This window comes from Haliotis rubra, unplaced genomic scaffold, assembly GCF_003918875.1.
Source record: "Haliotis rubra isolate DU_JTF1 unplaced genomic scaffold, ASM391887v1 Scf928, whole genome shotgun sequence".
NCBI classification, from domain to species: domain Eukaryota; kingdom Metazoa; phylum Mollusca; class Gastropoda; order Lepetellida; family Haliotidae; genus Haliotis; species Haliotis rubra.
The window spans coordinates 272,423-289,716 of NW_025767666.1; the positions used below are offsets into that span (position 1 = coordinate 272,423).

Here is a 17,294-nt window from a genome sequence, read left to right on the forward strand (position 1 = left end):
ACTTGCTGGTGCAGAACAGGTGTGCGAGAAATTTCATAACACACGCCCGTTTAAATACCTCGTATTGATGATCGGTCTCAAATGAAATCCAACGGACTGTATGCGACGTAACGATGTCACAGCTGTGTGGATATTACCTCATTCAACTTGGAAATTTGTACTCTTACCAACTAGGAGGATAAATATAAGATATACACAATGAGAAGAAAGCATCAAAATGGAACAGGAACCCTTTGAATAAACCTGTTCTTGTCCTTGAGCCATCCTGTCATCCAGAGTCTGGCTGCCTCTGATTGAAAAGTTTGTGGTTGTTCCTCTCTGACAAGGTTCCAAGGCATCATTACATAAATTACTTGATTAATGAGCCTGTATAAGCAATATAATGCCACATATACTAACGGAAAAAATAACTACTACGCATACCATATACAATTGCATACAAAAACGGTATTTGAAAAGTCATAAATTTAACCCTAAATGAACCTGTAGTAAGGCACTCTTTGCACAGTAAAAATCTGATGTCACGTATCGCGCATTGGCACGTGCACTTAGTGTACAAATGAACTTAATCACCTTTTGCATGCTTTTGACACCTGTATTCTAACACACCTGACATTGGAAATTAGCTGACGGTTGAAAATCTTCTAGCCTCTGAATGTTGTGGGGAAACCCGTTATTTTCAACCTAAACTGCGTGTACATCATGCCACGGCTAACAGAAAATCAGCGTCTTTGCGCCGTGGGTATGCTGGATACTCGGAATGGCCCAAAATGAAGAAGCCAGACATTTGGTGTCCATCGAAACACGATCTCATCTCTATGGAGACGTTTTCAACATAATGGGAACACGAGAAATTTGCCTCGACCGCCGTCCACGCGTGACGCATATGTCAGCAAGACAAACCATTATCTGGTTCTCCCATCTAAGAAATCAATTCCAGACTGCCAGTGTAACTGCTCGGACCATTCCTGGCTAACGTCAAATCAGTTTCAGGATTGTACGGAGCCGACGGAGGGAGCACACCATCCGGCTCGACAGCCCTGCAATACGTCCACTTTGTTCCAATGTCACCGACAAGAATGTCTTGCCGGGTGCATGACAGCATCTACGGGTAAAGGAGACAAGATTAGGTTTGTGTTTTGTTCACTGACGAGTCGAGCACTTTTCTAGACAGCCTCAGATGGTAGGGCAAGGGTGTACAGGCGGCAGAGTGAACGGTATGCGACGCGATGCATTGCTCAACGTCGACAGCTTTGTTGGCGAGCTGTTATGGTATGGGGAGCATCACATCTCATGGACGGACACAACTTGTCACTGGCAGTCCGACAGACCTGTGATCATTGGGCTTCATGTGCAGCCGTTCATTCAAGGACAGAGACGTAACTTCACGGTTCACATGTAGCTCGTGTTGTGACATATTTCCCCAGACAGCAGAACATTCCGGGTACTTCCATGGTCAACTGTTTCTCCGGACCTGTCCCTTTATCGAGCACGCTGGGATGAAATGGAGATGTTTACGTCTAACCAAAAATCAGCCATTCACGTTAGCAGAATCTGGGGACTAGCGTTGGTTCAGACATGTAAGAACATTCCCCGCTTTCAATCGCTTTGTGTCGTAATGCGTCGCCGTTGTCAAACGCCAACTGGAACGAAACTGAATTTGGGAACTGACTTTGATACTATACTTCTTCAAGGGCGTGTCACGCATTTACTAGCGTCAAACCATGCCAGATTTCGATGTAACTCTGTCAACAGTTAAATAGTGCATTGGATATCTTCCTGGATCCGGCTATAAATCATGTTATTATCTTTGTCCATTAAAACATGGCATAACATCAAATAATGCAGTCCCTGCCTGGCGCCTCGGCATTAATGGGCAAAGGGATCAATGGCTCGGAGTCAGTATGTAATGTCTGAGTGGGGTATTCATGCTTCCACTGCGGCATGGTAGCCGCACATACACATACGCATCGCATGCACGTCGTCATATGAGCGAAATATTCTTCGCTAACACGACGTAAAACCCACCCCCACCTCACCCTCACATAATGCACAGTTACTTTTATTCCAGTTGTATATATACCTATTACAAAATATAAACCCATAACTCCAGAAATCTGTTGCGAAAATGTTGTATTTCTTCAAACATGTATAACTCGTGCAATGAAATAGACTTTTATGAAATTAAATTTTGCGCCATAGTTTAGAAGAAGGAAAGATCTATGCCAAACTTCAAGTGGTTAATTTAGATAAAGGAGACGTTGAGGGCCATGGTGACGTACGGCCTGGACGTCGATCTCCTAGCCTCAGTCCAACCTCTCCTCAACTCTATTCCGTACAGCTTGACCAGATATTCTCCGAAGTCCAGGCACCCTGGTTGTTGGCTGCTGTGTCTCTAAACCCGTAGCAGTACGATCGACAGTGTAAATGTCTATACTCCAGAACTTAGTATCAAACATTACACTCCCCTATCACTTTGTTAGACTCAGTAGAGGAGTGTAACGAATAGTACTGAGACTAAGTTTACTTAGACAGATGCAATTGTAGCACCCGGGTGTACCGATCTGCCAATGGTGACCGAGGTTCAGCTCGTACGGGAACGGCCTTCATTTGATATGCCTGTTTGGTTGTAACGAGCCGTGCCGTGATATCACGCTCAGACTAACATTCAGACGCCTGGCAACAGAAGATTGGTCATCTCCAGATAACATTCATTCAATGGCGATGTTCCGTGTCAAGACGTATGGAAGTGATATGACCTTGAAACTCCATCAAAACGAAATCTGATTCGAAAGTAATCTGGATTTTTATGGCCAGACAGTGCCTTTGCTGCAATGTACAAATTTAACTGGAAGGTGATTTCTGGCCAGCGTTGTAGCGATGCCCTCTTTCAATCCTTGTAAGAAATCTCATCAAAATCAACATTTCTGTAGGTAAAAATCGATTTTTACTTGCGCAATTGTGTAAAAATCACAACTATCAACACATTTGTTACAAGAGCTGTCTTTGGTACAAGTATAAACCACATAACCGGTAATACGGAATATAAAAACCAAAGTTTGTCGACATCAGGTTTTGGGCCATAGAACGCCAGTATAAAAGAATACCCAGTCTTGACTTCACCCCTCATAGAAAGACCCGTGAATATCCTCGTCTGAAATTCGATCTTCAGGTGTTGCTTGTCACAAGAGGCGCATCAACGGGATCGGGTAAGTGGAAAGACTTCGCTTTCGACACATGTCATCGTAACCCCACCCCGTAGTTTGATGCTCATGATGTTGATCACTGGACCCAATTATTGACAGACCGCCGCCAGCGAAGTGGAATATTGCCGGAGTGCGGCGTAAAACCAAACCTTCCACTCACTCACTATCCTCATAAACAAATTCAGGTCGTCTACAACTGGGTCATTGCAGTGAAAACACTTCTTGTTTCCGTGGGCAAGGGTATACCCTCCTTCGACCGAAAACCACTCAAACAGGAGCCGTGACACACCTAAACTCTGGCAAGTGTCAATCTATAGTTTCTTTGTCATTCTATTAATAAGATAGTCTCCTGTCCACATAATTTGTAACTTTGGTACACTGTCAACCTATTAAGTCCATTGTGCCTCTCTCCCTTCTAAACATACCACCCCAGCGCGTATTTGTCATAACTCCATTTTCTACCTGTACTTACTACAGGATTTATGTATAACACCTGCGTATAACTGTGTCCTAAATCCATATTGACTAACGTTTCATGCTGCTAAATACTGCGTAGCTATCAAACCCAGTCATCAACAAGGCCACATGCTCTGTTTAACTCCATACCTCGGTATATTCCTAAGGCTACTACAATTAAATGGCAGTCCATGCAGGTAGCAATAGTAACTCGTAAGTCCCCGCTTGTACCTAGCACAAGTGATTCACCTTCGGTTGTTTGTGATCTCTAGCCAGCCGTTATGTTGTAATGTCCTAAGTAGTATATACTTTTAAGTCACATGCTGCCTTTAAATCTCTTAACTGTGATATTCTTGTTGTTTCGTTTTTACTGTCCTTTGTGGGATGTGATCTTTAAAAACATAACATCATAAATTATTTAAGTTTGACCTATAAAGTCACTGCATGGCTGAAATATTGCCAAAGTGATTATAAATTTTCACTCACTCACCAATTGTCTTTAAGCCACTTTCCTTCCACTGTCTGAAAGTGCATCGCGCATCCTCATATATCCATTTAATGCGACAATCAGGGCATATTTACCCGTTCGAATATAACTCTTTATATAATGCAATTTGCATGCAATGCGACAAACACAATTACTTGAAACAGCTGCCCCCTCTGGTGAAGCACTGACCACACCACACTATCGTACAATATGGAATAACTTTGAAAGGTGTTCTGGAACTTATACATCACATTGGAAACCAGCAATTGGAAAGTTCCTTATAAGGAGTGATTGAGTTTACTTTTACGACGCACTCAGGAATATTCCAGCTATATGGCGGCGGTCTGTAAATACACCTATGTTTCCTTATAAGCGAGTGCATTTGAGTTTACTTTTACGCCGCACTCAGGAATATTCCAGCTATACGGTATGGCGGCGGTCGTGTTAATACACGAGAAAGCCTTATAAGCAGACTTCATCGTCATAGGGGCATTGCTATAAAAAATCTATGTGGACTGTGAACAGTAGACCATGATAATTAAGGACCGCTTATAATTCTTTGGCTGGGGTGATGATGATTTAGGGGAGGTTTCCACCCATTTTGTTCTGGGGAGGTAGGGGTAATAAATTTTGCACATGTGTTTCTTAGGGGTCAGCAAATTTTGGTACATATAAACATTTAAAAATTATGCTTTAAAAATATGGAAAGGAGGCAGGGGGGTAATTGAGTTTGTGCCACGACATGGTAGGGGGCTCACTTACTTTGTGCATATACCTTAGGGGGTCTTCTTTCACATTGTACATAAGCTTCCATAAAAAAGAAACAATTTACCAACCGAAATAAATGAATCATTGATCAGTAAATCTGTTCAAAACACGTTACAGGCCAAACAAGGAAATATTCTTTGATGAAAACCCTCGATCTAGATTTTGTCAAATAATCCATGCTCGCCTCCTTAGCGTTGGATTGTAGTGGACTTGAACGCTCATTGTTTTGATAGACATATTTCAAATAATCCGAAATGTGCATGTGGGTATCCATGCGAGGGATTCCTCTCCATTACTTCTTTTTCTTGCCCTTGTTGGCGACTTAATAAGAGATCAGATAAATATTTCTTTATACTAATGGTTTTGACTTAAATTCAATTTTTCCAAAGGTAATCAAACATCAAGTAACAGAATTAATCAAGCTTCCATACCTCTTGACTCAGGTTCAATAAATACATATACTTCTTTCAAATAGATTCCAAATTGTTCTCTAAATTCTTACTATATGAAGTTACTATGAACCATTGAATGTAATTTTGGTAGAGCATTTTCCTATTATTATGCATTTCATGCCTTTGTAGGAAATGAATTGCTACTGTAATTCTTTAGTTTAAAATTAATTGCTTATCGTATTGTATTATACTTTATGGAGCGGTGACTTCAGCTATTGCCGTCATTAATATTCATGTTTATATTTCATGAATAAAGAATATGTTTATGCAATTTAAAATTCAAATCAATATGGACAATATTCCTAGGCCTTTACACTCCACAGCCTCCATCGTCTATGTCTCCAGAAGTCATCATTACGAGCCGTGCACAATTAGTCTGGACTATTTAGGAGTCCCCTGTCTTTTGAGTCAAAGTTTTTTTTGGATATCAACTTCTCTCTTTGTGAAAACTGACATTTCGGGGTTAATTCTTACTTCTTGTTTAGTTTTTATTTGTTAACCACCACATTCCTGGTTAGATTCTTACTTTCCTTTTAAATGTGCTCTTTTTTCGTTTGCTTTGTTGTTTGCAGCAAGGCTGTACTGAATGCTAAAACCGTGGATGTACAGTAATTCTGTATCCTAAAGAGGCAAAAGTCTAGATAAGCGGACAAAGGACGCCAGTATTTTGAAGGGACAACTTGTTCGTTATATTAATATTTTCTAGAAATTATCATTTTACCTAATAAGTGTAACCTTCGTGCACGTCTTACATTGCAAGTCTACATGTTGTTTCCTAAAACTAATTCGACAGCGACCAGTTTATTTGGGATATGATTTCAGATTCAAGATTCTTGTTCTCAATACTAGGCTTTGAAAGCAAGTTGACGAGGCTTTGGTGTATGGTTTCTCTCAGACGTGGGTAGGTTATTGGGGAGTGACTCTGAGCGTCGCGACAGAATATGAGAACGGGCAGATGGAGAGATCAAAGAGGTGGATTTCTGCTGTAATAAGTGTAAACCCACAGACTATATAAACAAATAAAATGATGTTGGCTAGCTCACTGACGAATTGGTACATGAGCCTTTCGTATATGCTTCTCTGGAAGCTCTACCCACTAAGAATTTTAGTGCGCTTAAGCGCTTTCCATAGGAGTGGGCCCATTTGTTTTCGTTTTATGAGCCATATGCAGGGTCTGTTTTGTTAGCCAATAAAAAGCCACAGAATTGCAATATTATCCCCTTATCTTTGGATACCTTCCACACGCTGTCAGACGAGAGGTCGTCGCGGCACTGGAGCGGTACAGACGAAGCTCTGTGACAATGAATTGCGATTGATAGAGGTGGCGCTTCTCCTAATGGCTCTTGGAACAGTTGACGGTATGTTATAGTTTTCGTCCATTCTCTGTGTTTGTTAAATTTAAAACTATTTCGGTTGGCTTTTAGTATTTCTGAACCCTTCACCAACAGTCCTCTGGAATTCTTTAATGCAACAGTTACTATTTAGTACGTTTCTGAAGTCCGAAGTCACAAAAGGCTGCTAGCTTTGGAGGTGGAAACATTTCATGTTTTGCTGTATGTCATCCGATAGTAAAGTGGGTAGTGAGGTAGCTTTGCGGTTATAGTAAGTTCTCCCCTCACGCTTTCACTTTGGGCTTGATTCCTTAATGGTGTGCCCTGTTAGTCAGGTGCATAATTGCTGTATATACGCTGCTCCGATATGCGGTGTAATAGTGACGTGTTTCAAATAGGATTAGCCCGTCACACAATGCAAAAGTCAGCTTAACGAAACTCCATGAAAGAACTTTGCTCGAAGCATGTTATTGCCCTGACACTGAAGCATTTTGTTGAGTACAGTGTGGCGTAAGGGCGGTTAGGGGTAGCCTAGTGGGTTCAAAGCGTTCGTTCGTCGCACCGAAGACCCTGGTTCGATTCCCTACATGGGTACAATGTGCAAAGCCCATTTCTGGATTCCGCCAGCCGTGACATTGCTGGGATATTGCGAAAAAACGACACAAATCTCGAATTCGCTCACAAGATATGCGTGTGCTGAAGACTCTGCCAAAGGAAGACAATGCCGTCTGGGCGATGTAGTGAAGTGAGTGAGTTTAGTTTTTACGCCGCACTCAGCAATATTCCAGCTATATGGCAGCGAGCCTGTAAATAATCGAGTCTGGACCAGACAATCCAGTGATCAACAGCATGGGCTTCAGTCCTACGCAATTGGGAACCGATAGGCATGTGTCATCCAAGTCAGCGAGTCTGACCACCCGATCTCGTTAGTCGCCTCTTACGACAAGCATGGGTTACTGAAGGCACATTCTAACTCGATGTAACGGAGACCCCTCATTGGTTCTTTAGTTATCGTTTTACCGATTTCCACGTCACTTTGTATTCGTTGGTAAAACTATTCACCAGTGATCGATGATTGAGGAAACGGAAAATGCCTATTACATTTTGAAATATGCAGACTTTCTGGGAAACTGGACAATCCGTAGCCCTAACTTGTTGGGCGGACTCGTATCCAAATGTTGACTAACCCGTACACAATATCAACCAATCAAATGGATGACTCGTACCCTAAAACGTGATTGTGTACAAAATGAACATTTATATAAGTTGAAAAATGGAACAGCTGTGATTATTGTTTCAAATAACAACACAATAATGTAATTATAACTGCTTGATCAAAACTTCCTCTTACACCGACCGACTTCAATAAGAAAATGCTTTAAATACTAACAACAATATGTCACCACAACAGTTAACTAAAACATCTGTGAGGTGGGTATTAAGTGGTTGTTACACATACAGGGAGATCAAGTTATAGTTGTGTTGTAACGTCATTTTGATACAACATCATTGATGGTTGACATTGTAGCAGTACAATCTTTGGAGGTACATCTCCAGAAAAGCAATTCGTCTGCTTTTCTCTTGTTTACTCTGCATCTGTCTTGTTTACTCTGCACCTGTCTTGTTTACTCTGCACCTGTCTTGTTTACTCTGCACCTGTCTTGTTTACTCTGCACCTGTCTTGTTTACCTGTCTTGTTTACTCTGCACCTGTCTTGTTTACTCTGCACCTGTCTTGTTTACTTTGCACCTGTCTTGTTTACTCTTGTTTACTCTGCACCTGTCTTGTTTACTCTGCACCTGTCTTGCTTTTACTCTGCACCTGTCTTGTTTACTCTGCACCTGTCTTGTTTTACTCTGCACCTGTCTTGTTTACTCTGCACCTGTCTTGTTTACTTTGCACCTGTCTTGTTTACTTTGCACCTGTCTTGTTTACTCTTGTTTACTCTGCACCTGTCTTGTTTACTCTGCACCTGTCTTGTTTACTCTGCACCTGTCTTGTTTACTCTGCACCTGTCTTGTTTACTCTGCACCTGTCTTGTTTTACTCTGCACCTGTAACCTTCAGTACCTACCACCACGTGAAGAAGAAGGAACTTGTTATCGAACTCTACGCAACTGTGCATGAGCCATTGTGAAAATGATACTAGCTCTTGATGGTATTTATACAATATGTAAGATATGTAAGTGTACTGTGTGGCACTGATTGAGTGAACACAATAATCAGTATCATTATAATCTCAGTGAGATTAACTCAGTAAATGAACTCAGTAAATTCAAATCATATTTCACCACATAGTTCGGACTGTTACAGCACGCAGTGACTTAATCCCTTATAACAACACCGGCAAAACGTCAAGGAGATTGATAACAAAATTCTACCTCACGGGAAAACCCGATATGGAAGGGAATTACGACACTTCGGAGCATATTCTACTCGTTCTCCAGGTCATGCAACTTCCTGGTCCTCGTATTACAGAAGTTGACATTCGCCACACACAATCCCAACCCACCCACCCCATCCACAGTGGAGTCAACTCGGTTAATTTATTTTCCAGTGTTTCTTAAAGGCACCTGCAGAGTTATATAACATCACAGTCAGTCGAATTAAGCAAAAGAAAGGCCACTAGAGGACTAAAAGCACAGATATTAATTGACTTCAATTGCTGATTGTACTTGACCAACTAATGAATAAAAAATAATGCATTATTTAAGATTAAAGGAAATATACGTTTCAGTTATTTTGTCGTCCCCTGAGTTAACAACCTTTGTTCAACTTTGTACATTGTTTCTATGGTGTGAACAGATTTTTGATAACTGGGTTGGGAAGAAGAAAGGATTAGATATTTGCAGGGGTAGTCTTGTGGTTAGGGGCATCATTTTTTTAATGTGTTTCACGAAGGCACCAAAACCCTCCCCAAAAACCCCCAACTTAATAAAGACAAAAGTTTCTGAATAATGTTCTTGATTCCCATATATTGTAATTCTTATTACAATTTCTCGCGTTCTTTGGCAGCGACTGATTACGAGATAAACATTTTATATGACGAGGCGGTACGTTTTAGGTTCGAGTCGGCGGTGTTGGAATGAAAAAAAGTGTGTTTTGGTTTTTTTTTTAATGTCTTTTTTCGTGTGTGTGTTTTTTTTTGTTTCTTTTGGTGGTGGTGGTAGTGGTGGTGGGGGGCTGTTCTGGTGTCGTGAGACAAAAATTCAATACATATTTTAGTTCGATATGTAGTAGCGGATATATCAATAGACTTAGAGATATACAGGAGTCAGGATTCTTCATTTTAATAAAGCACTTCACGACCTGCTATTCAAACAACAAAATAACATTTTAATTCTAACACACTCACTCAGCGGGCTCCAAGCAATCAAAACAAAACATATAAAACAACCTTAACTAATTCAATAGATAATGAAAACACTCACTTTCTATACACCTTAGTTCATATGGATCCCTGGCCAAAGATGCCAGCTTAGCAGCCAAACAAATTCAAAAGCACATAAAAACGTTCAAAAGTGTTAAAGTAACTTTAAAATTCAGTTTCTAAGCTAAAAGCTCAACTCCTAAAGCCACCTGAAAAGGTAAAAATATACAATACATCTTAACATAATATACTAGGCACATAAAGAAACTGTGCATACATAAATTTAAAATCTAAATTTATCAAACCTGTGTAGACACATAAGGATTCAAACTCAGAGATTAGTGACATGTATCCAACATGCATGCACGTGCCACTTTCCGTGACGTCAGTGGGTTCGTCCTTGAGACGTGCAATACGTTGTTGCACGTGCATTCTGTGAAAGAAAAACAGAGCAAATAAATGCCACACAATACTGTCACTTTGGAAAGCTCAACCCCTGCCCTTGCGATCGTTCAAAAAATTAAACGGCTATTGAAATGCATAGCATACCAAGGCTCACGTCTGTACAACGTCATGAGGCCATTGGGATGGTCCGTGGGGGAATATCTCAACGACAAGTGGCTGCACATTTCCACTGCAACCGGAACACCATTTCCGCACTGGTGAGACGCTACCAGAACACAAATGACGTCATCGATCGGCCACGTTCTGGACGTCCACGTGTAACAACGCCAAGACAGGACATATGGATAAGGGTGACCCATCTTCGCCACAGGTTTCAGACTGCAGTGATGAGTCGATGACTGCCCGAACCATCCCAGGACTTCGCCATATCCACCCCAACACAGTTCGACAACGTTTACGTCATCACGGGATCAGACCACGACGTCCCGCCATACGGCCTATCCTGACACAACGTCATCGACAAGCTCGCCGAATGTGGTGCCGAAATCATGTCCGCAGACTCTTGTTTTGGTGGAGAAATGTTGTTTTTACAGATGAGTCCAGGTTTAACATTTCCCATTGTGATGGACGTCAACGTGCCTATAGACGCGTGGGAGAACGTTATGCACAGGCCTGTGTCTTGGAGAGGAATCGCGTTGGTGGTGGTTCCGTGATGAGTGAGTGAGTGAGTTAAACTTTAACGTCACATCGGCAATATTTCAGCCATATCGTGACGAGAACATTTGATATTGAAATGAAATATATGTAAACTCTGTCAAAAAAGAAACGCAACCCCTGTCCTCAGATATGAAAAATTCGTTTGAATGAAGTTATTGCTTCCAAACTAAATTTTATTCGAATGTATTGAAATGATACACGTAATTAATGAAGATTACCATCCAAACAACTGCATTTGTACGCATAAGTGTATTTGATTGCTTATTCCGTCACAACGCATGAAATGACCCTCATGGTGACTTCGCACAAAAAAACCACATGCAAATCATGAAAATGGCAGTTAATGTAGGGGTGTATAAAAGCCCATGTGCTTCCGTATTATATTCATTCATTTGTCGCCGAAAGCTGTGTTAAAAATGCCACGATTGAGTGCTGCCGACCGAAATATCGCCATTGGTCGTGTTTCAAGCCGGAGAAAGTTTTGGAACTGTTGCACGGCACCTAAATGTTCACAAAACAACGATATCCCGACTTTGGAGCCGCTACAACAACTTCAATTTGACCAACGATCGCCCGAGAAGTGGAAGGCCAAGAATCACGACCCCCTTCAAGATCGGTACATCCGGGTCCATCACCTGCGTAATCGGCATGCCCTACCAACCGTGACTACCACACAAATGCCAGGTTTGAGGAGAGTGTCAGGTCAAACGATTAGGAACCGTCTGAAAAGAAGCGGGTTTACGTGCCTGTCGACCAGTTGTTGGACCTGTACTACGCCCCCTACATCGACGCCGACGACTCAGGTGGTGCAACAACGTAAGGATACGGACTTTTACAAAACTGGAGGCGAATCTGGTTTCTGATGAATCACGTTTTCTTTTGCAACGTCACGACGGAGACAGCGTCTGTATAGGAGACGTCATAAACGTTTTGCGCCCATCTGCGTCCGACAGGTGGACAGATTTGGCGGAGAAAGCGTCATGGTTTGGGGAACCATCTCATACAACCAGAAATCAGACTTGGTGATCGTTCCAGGGGAACCTGACGGCCCAACGTTACATCAACCACGTGTTAGAGCTTCACCTTCTCCCGATTATTGACCAACAGACACAGATTTTTCAACGGGACAACGCCCGGCCTCATACTGCACGTGCAACAATGAACTTTCTGCAGAATTCCAACGTCAATGTCTTGCCATGACCCTCTAAATCACCAGACCTCAACCCTATTGAACACCTGTGGGATACTCTGGATCGACGCGTACGTCAACGTCAGCCGCCGCCACAGACGCTGCAACAGCTCGCCGTTGCACTGCAGGAGAGTGGAGAGCCATTCCCCAGGAAAGAATCCGGCGTCTTATCCGTTCTTGTCCAAGGAGATGCCGTGCAGTGATTGCAGCGCGTGGTTCTCATACGAGATACTGAGAAAGACGCCCCCCTGGTGACAAACTGGTGTCTGTGAGATGACTTTTGAAATGACAATTTTAAACATGCCCATCTGGGTTATTATTCTGCCAAATTTCAGACTTCTGTCTTAAATAATAAAAATGCCGTGTCGTCCTAAAACTTCAGATCAAAATCTCTAAAATACAGGGGTTGCGTTTCTTTTTTGACAGAGTTTATATTATAAAAAACCTGCCGACGAAGGACAGTAAAACAACTAGAATATCACACTTAGAATTAAAACTAGCGTGGAAAGTTTAAAACTAATAGCACTATTGGGACAATACAATATAAAAACAGGCTTGAGATCGCCAACAACAGAAGGTAGATCACCATACTAGGGACCATGGGGGCTTACAGTACCTTTGCTACCTGCATGGACCCTAGTTGGATTTACACCAACCCTTCAGCCATTTGCGATTATAAGAAATGTTAGCCAAAATTAAAATAACAAAAGAATACTACGTTTAAAATCCTGGTAGTTTCGGAATTGACTTTTCAAAGTTTTGGGACTTACGTACCCTCTCAGGAGGACAATAATTTTACGCTACTTCAGCCTTTGAATTTTAGCCACTAACAATCTCAGTTACTAATCTAAACTACAAATAATAAAATATGTATCTATTTACAAATCAGTTAACAAGTTTAATTCTTTTAAAAATGCAATAATTAAATGAGAACTTATATTACTAAAAAGATCCTTCATAGTTTTTACTTTGAAATAGATATCCCTTGTGATGGAATATTCAACACAGTCAAGCAGGACATGCTTGACCGTGATTCTTTCATCACAAGGGATTCAAAACGGAGGATCCTCACCTTTTAATAGGTACTCATGCGTATATCTTGTATGGCCAATACGACATCGTCGTATGATGACCTCTTCAAAGGTTCCGTGATGATTTGGGGTGGATTAACAGCACGCCAAAGAACTCCTTTGGTGATTGTTCAGGGCAACGTAACTGGTGTGGGCTACAGAGATCAGATTCTTCGACCTGTGGCAATTCCTTTTCTGCAACGTCATGGCCCTGGGTTAACATTCCAACAGGACAATGCCCGCCCTCATGCGGCAAGGGTTGCTATGGATTTCTTGCAACACCACAACGTTGACTTACTGCCTTGGCCTGCAAATTCACCGGATCTCTCCCCGATGGAGCATGTTTGGAACGAGATGGATCGACGTCTACGCCGTCTTCCTCATCCGCCAGGTACCGTCCTTGACCTTGCAACAGAACTTGAGAGAATCTGGCGTGACATCCCACAAGCCTTCCTTGCACGTTTGCGTCGTCGATGCACTGCTGTTCTCAATGCCGATGGTAGACATACCCGTTATTGAGCTTGTGACATGGCCGTTTGACCCCTGTCCCGCCTGTGGACTCGTGACGTCATTGTGATTGACTTTTCAATTGAAATTCTCCCGACTTGTTATGGTCTCATGATCCCTCCATTAAAGTTTATATGTACCTTTGACATTGTTATCGTACTAATCATCTGGGATAATATATTGACAATGCACAGTTTTTTTTTTCTTTATGTGGCTAGTATATATCGAGTATAACGATGGTCATATAAGCACAAACTGGGGAAAGGCACCTAGTTCCTTGAAAGGAATGGTTATTACAATGTTCAAAATGACGTTCGGTTACAACGGTACTGTGACTTACGGAGGATGAACAAAAAAGGCTGGTAGGGATGATGTCTGAATTTGGATGGTTGGTTGTTGTTGTTTTTACGCCGCACTCAGCAATATTCCAGCTGTATGGAGGCGGTCTGTAAAATAATCCAGTCTGGATCCAGACAATCCAGTGATCAACAGCATGAGCATCAATCTACGCAACTGGGATACGATGACGTGTGTCAACCAAGTCAGCGAGCCTGACCACCCGATCTCGTTAGTCGCCTCTTACGACAAGCATGTGTTACTGAAGACCGATACTAACCCAGGGTGTGATCGGTATTTAGAGGCTGATTTTGGCACTATTAGTAAATAACATGTATTCAAGATGTTGTCTCGACACATACGTTACATCGAGACACTAGCTTGAATCGATGATCGAAATCAGGGTAGAATGATTATCGTCGTTTGGCAATGGTTGCTTCTGATAACTGTCATATCAGCACTAACCACGCTTTATCGACATCAAAGTAATGCATGTCGTCATTGGTGAGTGATACGTTTAAGAAGCAAGTTTGTACCCTTGGCATCCACTCGAAACACCCACTAACAAACTGTGTCGATTTCTTCCAGGTGTGAGTTACCTGCTGCCAAAAGTTTATGCAGTTGATGCAGCAACAGGGGAGACCGGGGGATTCTTCCTGGCTGATCTTCCACAGCTGGGATACAACGTCACAAGGACTGTAGCGCCATACAGCAGAAATTTTACAACTATAGGTCCGTTAGAGGCCATGAAGCGTCCTGAATTAGTATTAATAAAACAAAGCGTTTGTAATCCACGCCATTCACAAGGGGCATGAGCATTTACGGAAAAATTGGAAGTGCCCTCTTTTCTCCCCTCCCGATCTCGGCCCTAGGTTCCAGGTATGTAGTGTTCACGTGTCTGGGTTCCATGGACCACGTGATGTTATTGATTGTCAACTACAACCAGAAGACAGATGTTGATATAACGCTGATGCTGGAGGAACGTCACCCACAACAACATGACATACAACGGCGGAGACACGATTCACGTGAGAGTTTAGATGAGTATCAGACCTTCACGTTGAAGAGCGCATATGACCTGACTGGAACTGTCGTCAACACAACACGTAATGTAGCTGTGTTCAGTGAAACAATGCAAGGAATTTATGTCCAGAGCCATTGCACAACTACTACCTGTACGGCATCACGGGACTGGTATGTTCTGTCAACACGCATGACTTTTCTCCTTACAGGAACTATCGCCACCAGCTGCAAGTTGTTAGTGACAAGACTGACACTGAAATTATGTTGAACAATGGATCTACATTCTCTCTTGGTGACAACCATTATTGCTATCGCCAAAGCCTCCTGTTTAACGAGACACTGTATTTTAATACCACAAGACCGGCCATTGCAACCCTGTGTAGAAACACCCGCATACATGTGTTTAATCATGGGTTTGTGGTTTTAACTCCGGTTAAGTATTTCATGGACACTTCACGGGTCTGGTTTGTCTACTGTATAAACATACTGACTAAACAACGCGTGACGGATGTTGAAGTATTTGGTGTTGACATGACCCCTGCTACAGTGGACTGGATGGACATCTCGACCCGGTGACAGTGATTACAAAGTGGGAAAAACTTGTTCAAATGGACTTAACTTTGTCCGCTCTGCCAACAGATTCACAGTGTATGCGTTTCAGAACAACATTACTAATGGAGGCTACCGTTTCCCAACTGATCCACCAACCGAGGATGGTAAGTTTCATGATACCTTGATTTGGAGTGGTATTTTCAGTGAGAAACTGTCTAATCTGTGGACTCATCATTTTAGTGAATTTGAAAATTGTGTTAGTTAACAACACATTTGCTGTTCCTTTGTCGTAAAACATTAATGCACACGTTTTGGCTTAATATTTGGGAGATGATATTTGAAAGACACATAGAAATACAGAAGTCTTTTTTGATTCTTTAATTATAGAAGAAGTTGTATTTTTTAGAATGATTTCAGGTGTAGTTTTATATAAAAATATATGAATACTTAACTGGTTCTATAACACGAATGGCTCCATTGCAAAATTTTGCAAAACTTTATAAAAACAATTGTGCATAGACATGTTAAACTCATGTATGCCTATAAATGGTAGTCATTATTTTTGTATCTTGAATACTTACAATGTGTTTTTCAGATTTTAAATATTCTTTTACAACCAAATTGCCCTTACTCTGTGTGTCTCGGGTTCCTGCAATTTGCGATGTGTTTGTCACATGTTGATAACATTCAGGGGGACATCATGATTGAAGAGTTTGTGTGTGAAGTGCTGGAAGAAGATGAGTGCATGTTGGTATCAGTTGTGGCAACTTCTGTCTATTGTCCGCATGTACTCCAACGCGTGTCACCCTTTGTCACTTACCTCTAACCACGGAAATACGTTAACATTGCTTCTGTCTTTAATCAAGCATCAGTGCTACACTGGCTTTTCCACGCTACACGCTGTCAATACGTCACTGACTTATCTACGCTATATGTAGTCAGTACGTCAATGGTTTATCTAAACTACTGGGCAAAAGAAAGTTATCACTGATTGTATATTTAAAAAATGGCTGGTACCGATTTGAACTCAAGCAGATAACATTCGCCAAAACGCAGCATGGTCCCGATAACAACACATCTGTGCGAAAACTTCTTCCGAATCGTTTTCAAAACGTCGAATACGTAATTGTGAAACATTGGTCCAAATGACCTGCATAAATGTGGCATAGATACAGAACAATAGATACCGTGATTTAACAAACAAACAAACCCCACGAATATGCTATACCTACGTACTCAAGCGCAACGAGACAGGACTATCGGTATGGCCAAAATGGGGGCTTCACAACGTCAGCTGGCATGAACCACCAGTCCACCATTAGCAAATTGATAAGCCGCTACCAGCAAACAGGCCAGGCCTAAGACCCCTCAAGGTCGGGAAGACCAACAGTCACGACACCTGCCGAAGACGGCTACATCCGTCAGA

The 17,294-nt window shown here is 41.9% G+C and overlaps 1 protein-coding gene across 2 annotated transcripts in view; it reads left to right on the forward strand.

Annotated features, from left to right (window-relative positions):
• LOC124264491 overlaps positions 1 to 17,294 on the forward strand; it is a 239,662-nt gene that overhangs the window by 176,027 nt on the left and 46,341 nt on the right. The window lies entirely within an intron of this gene.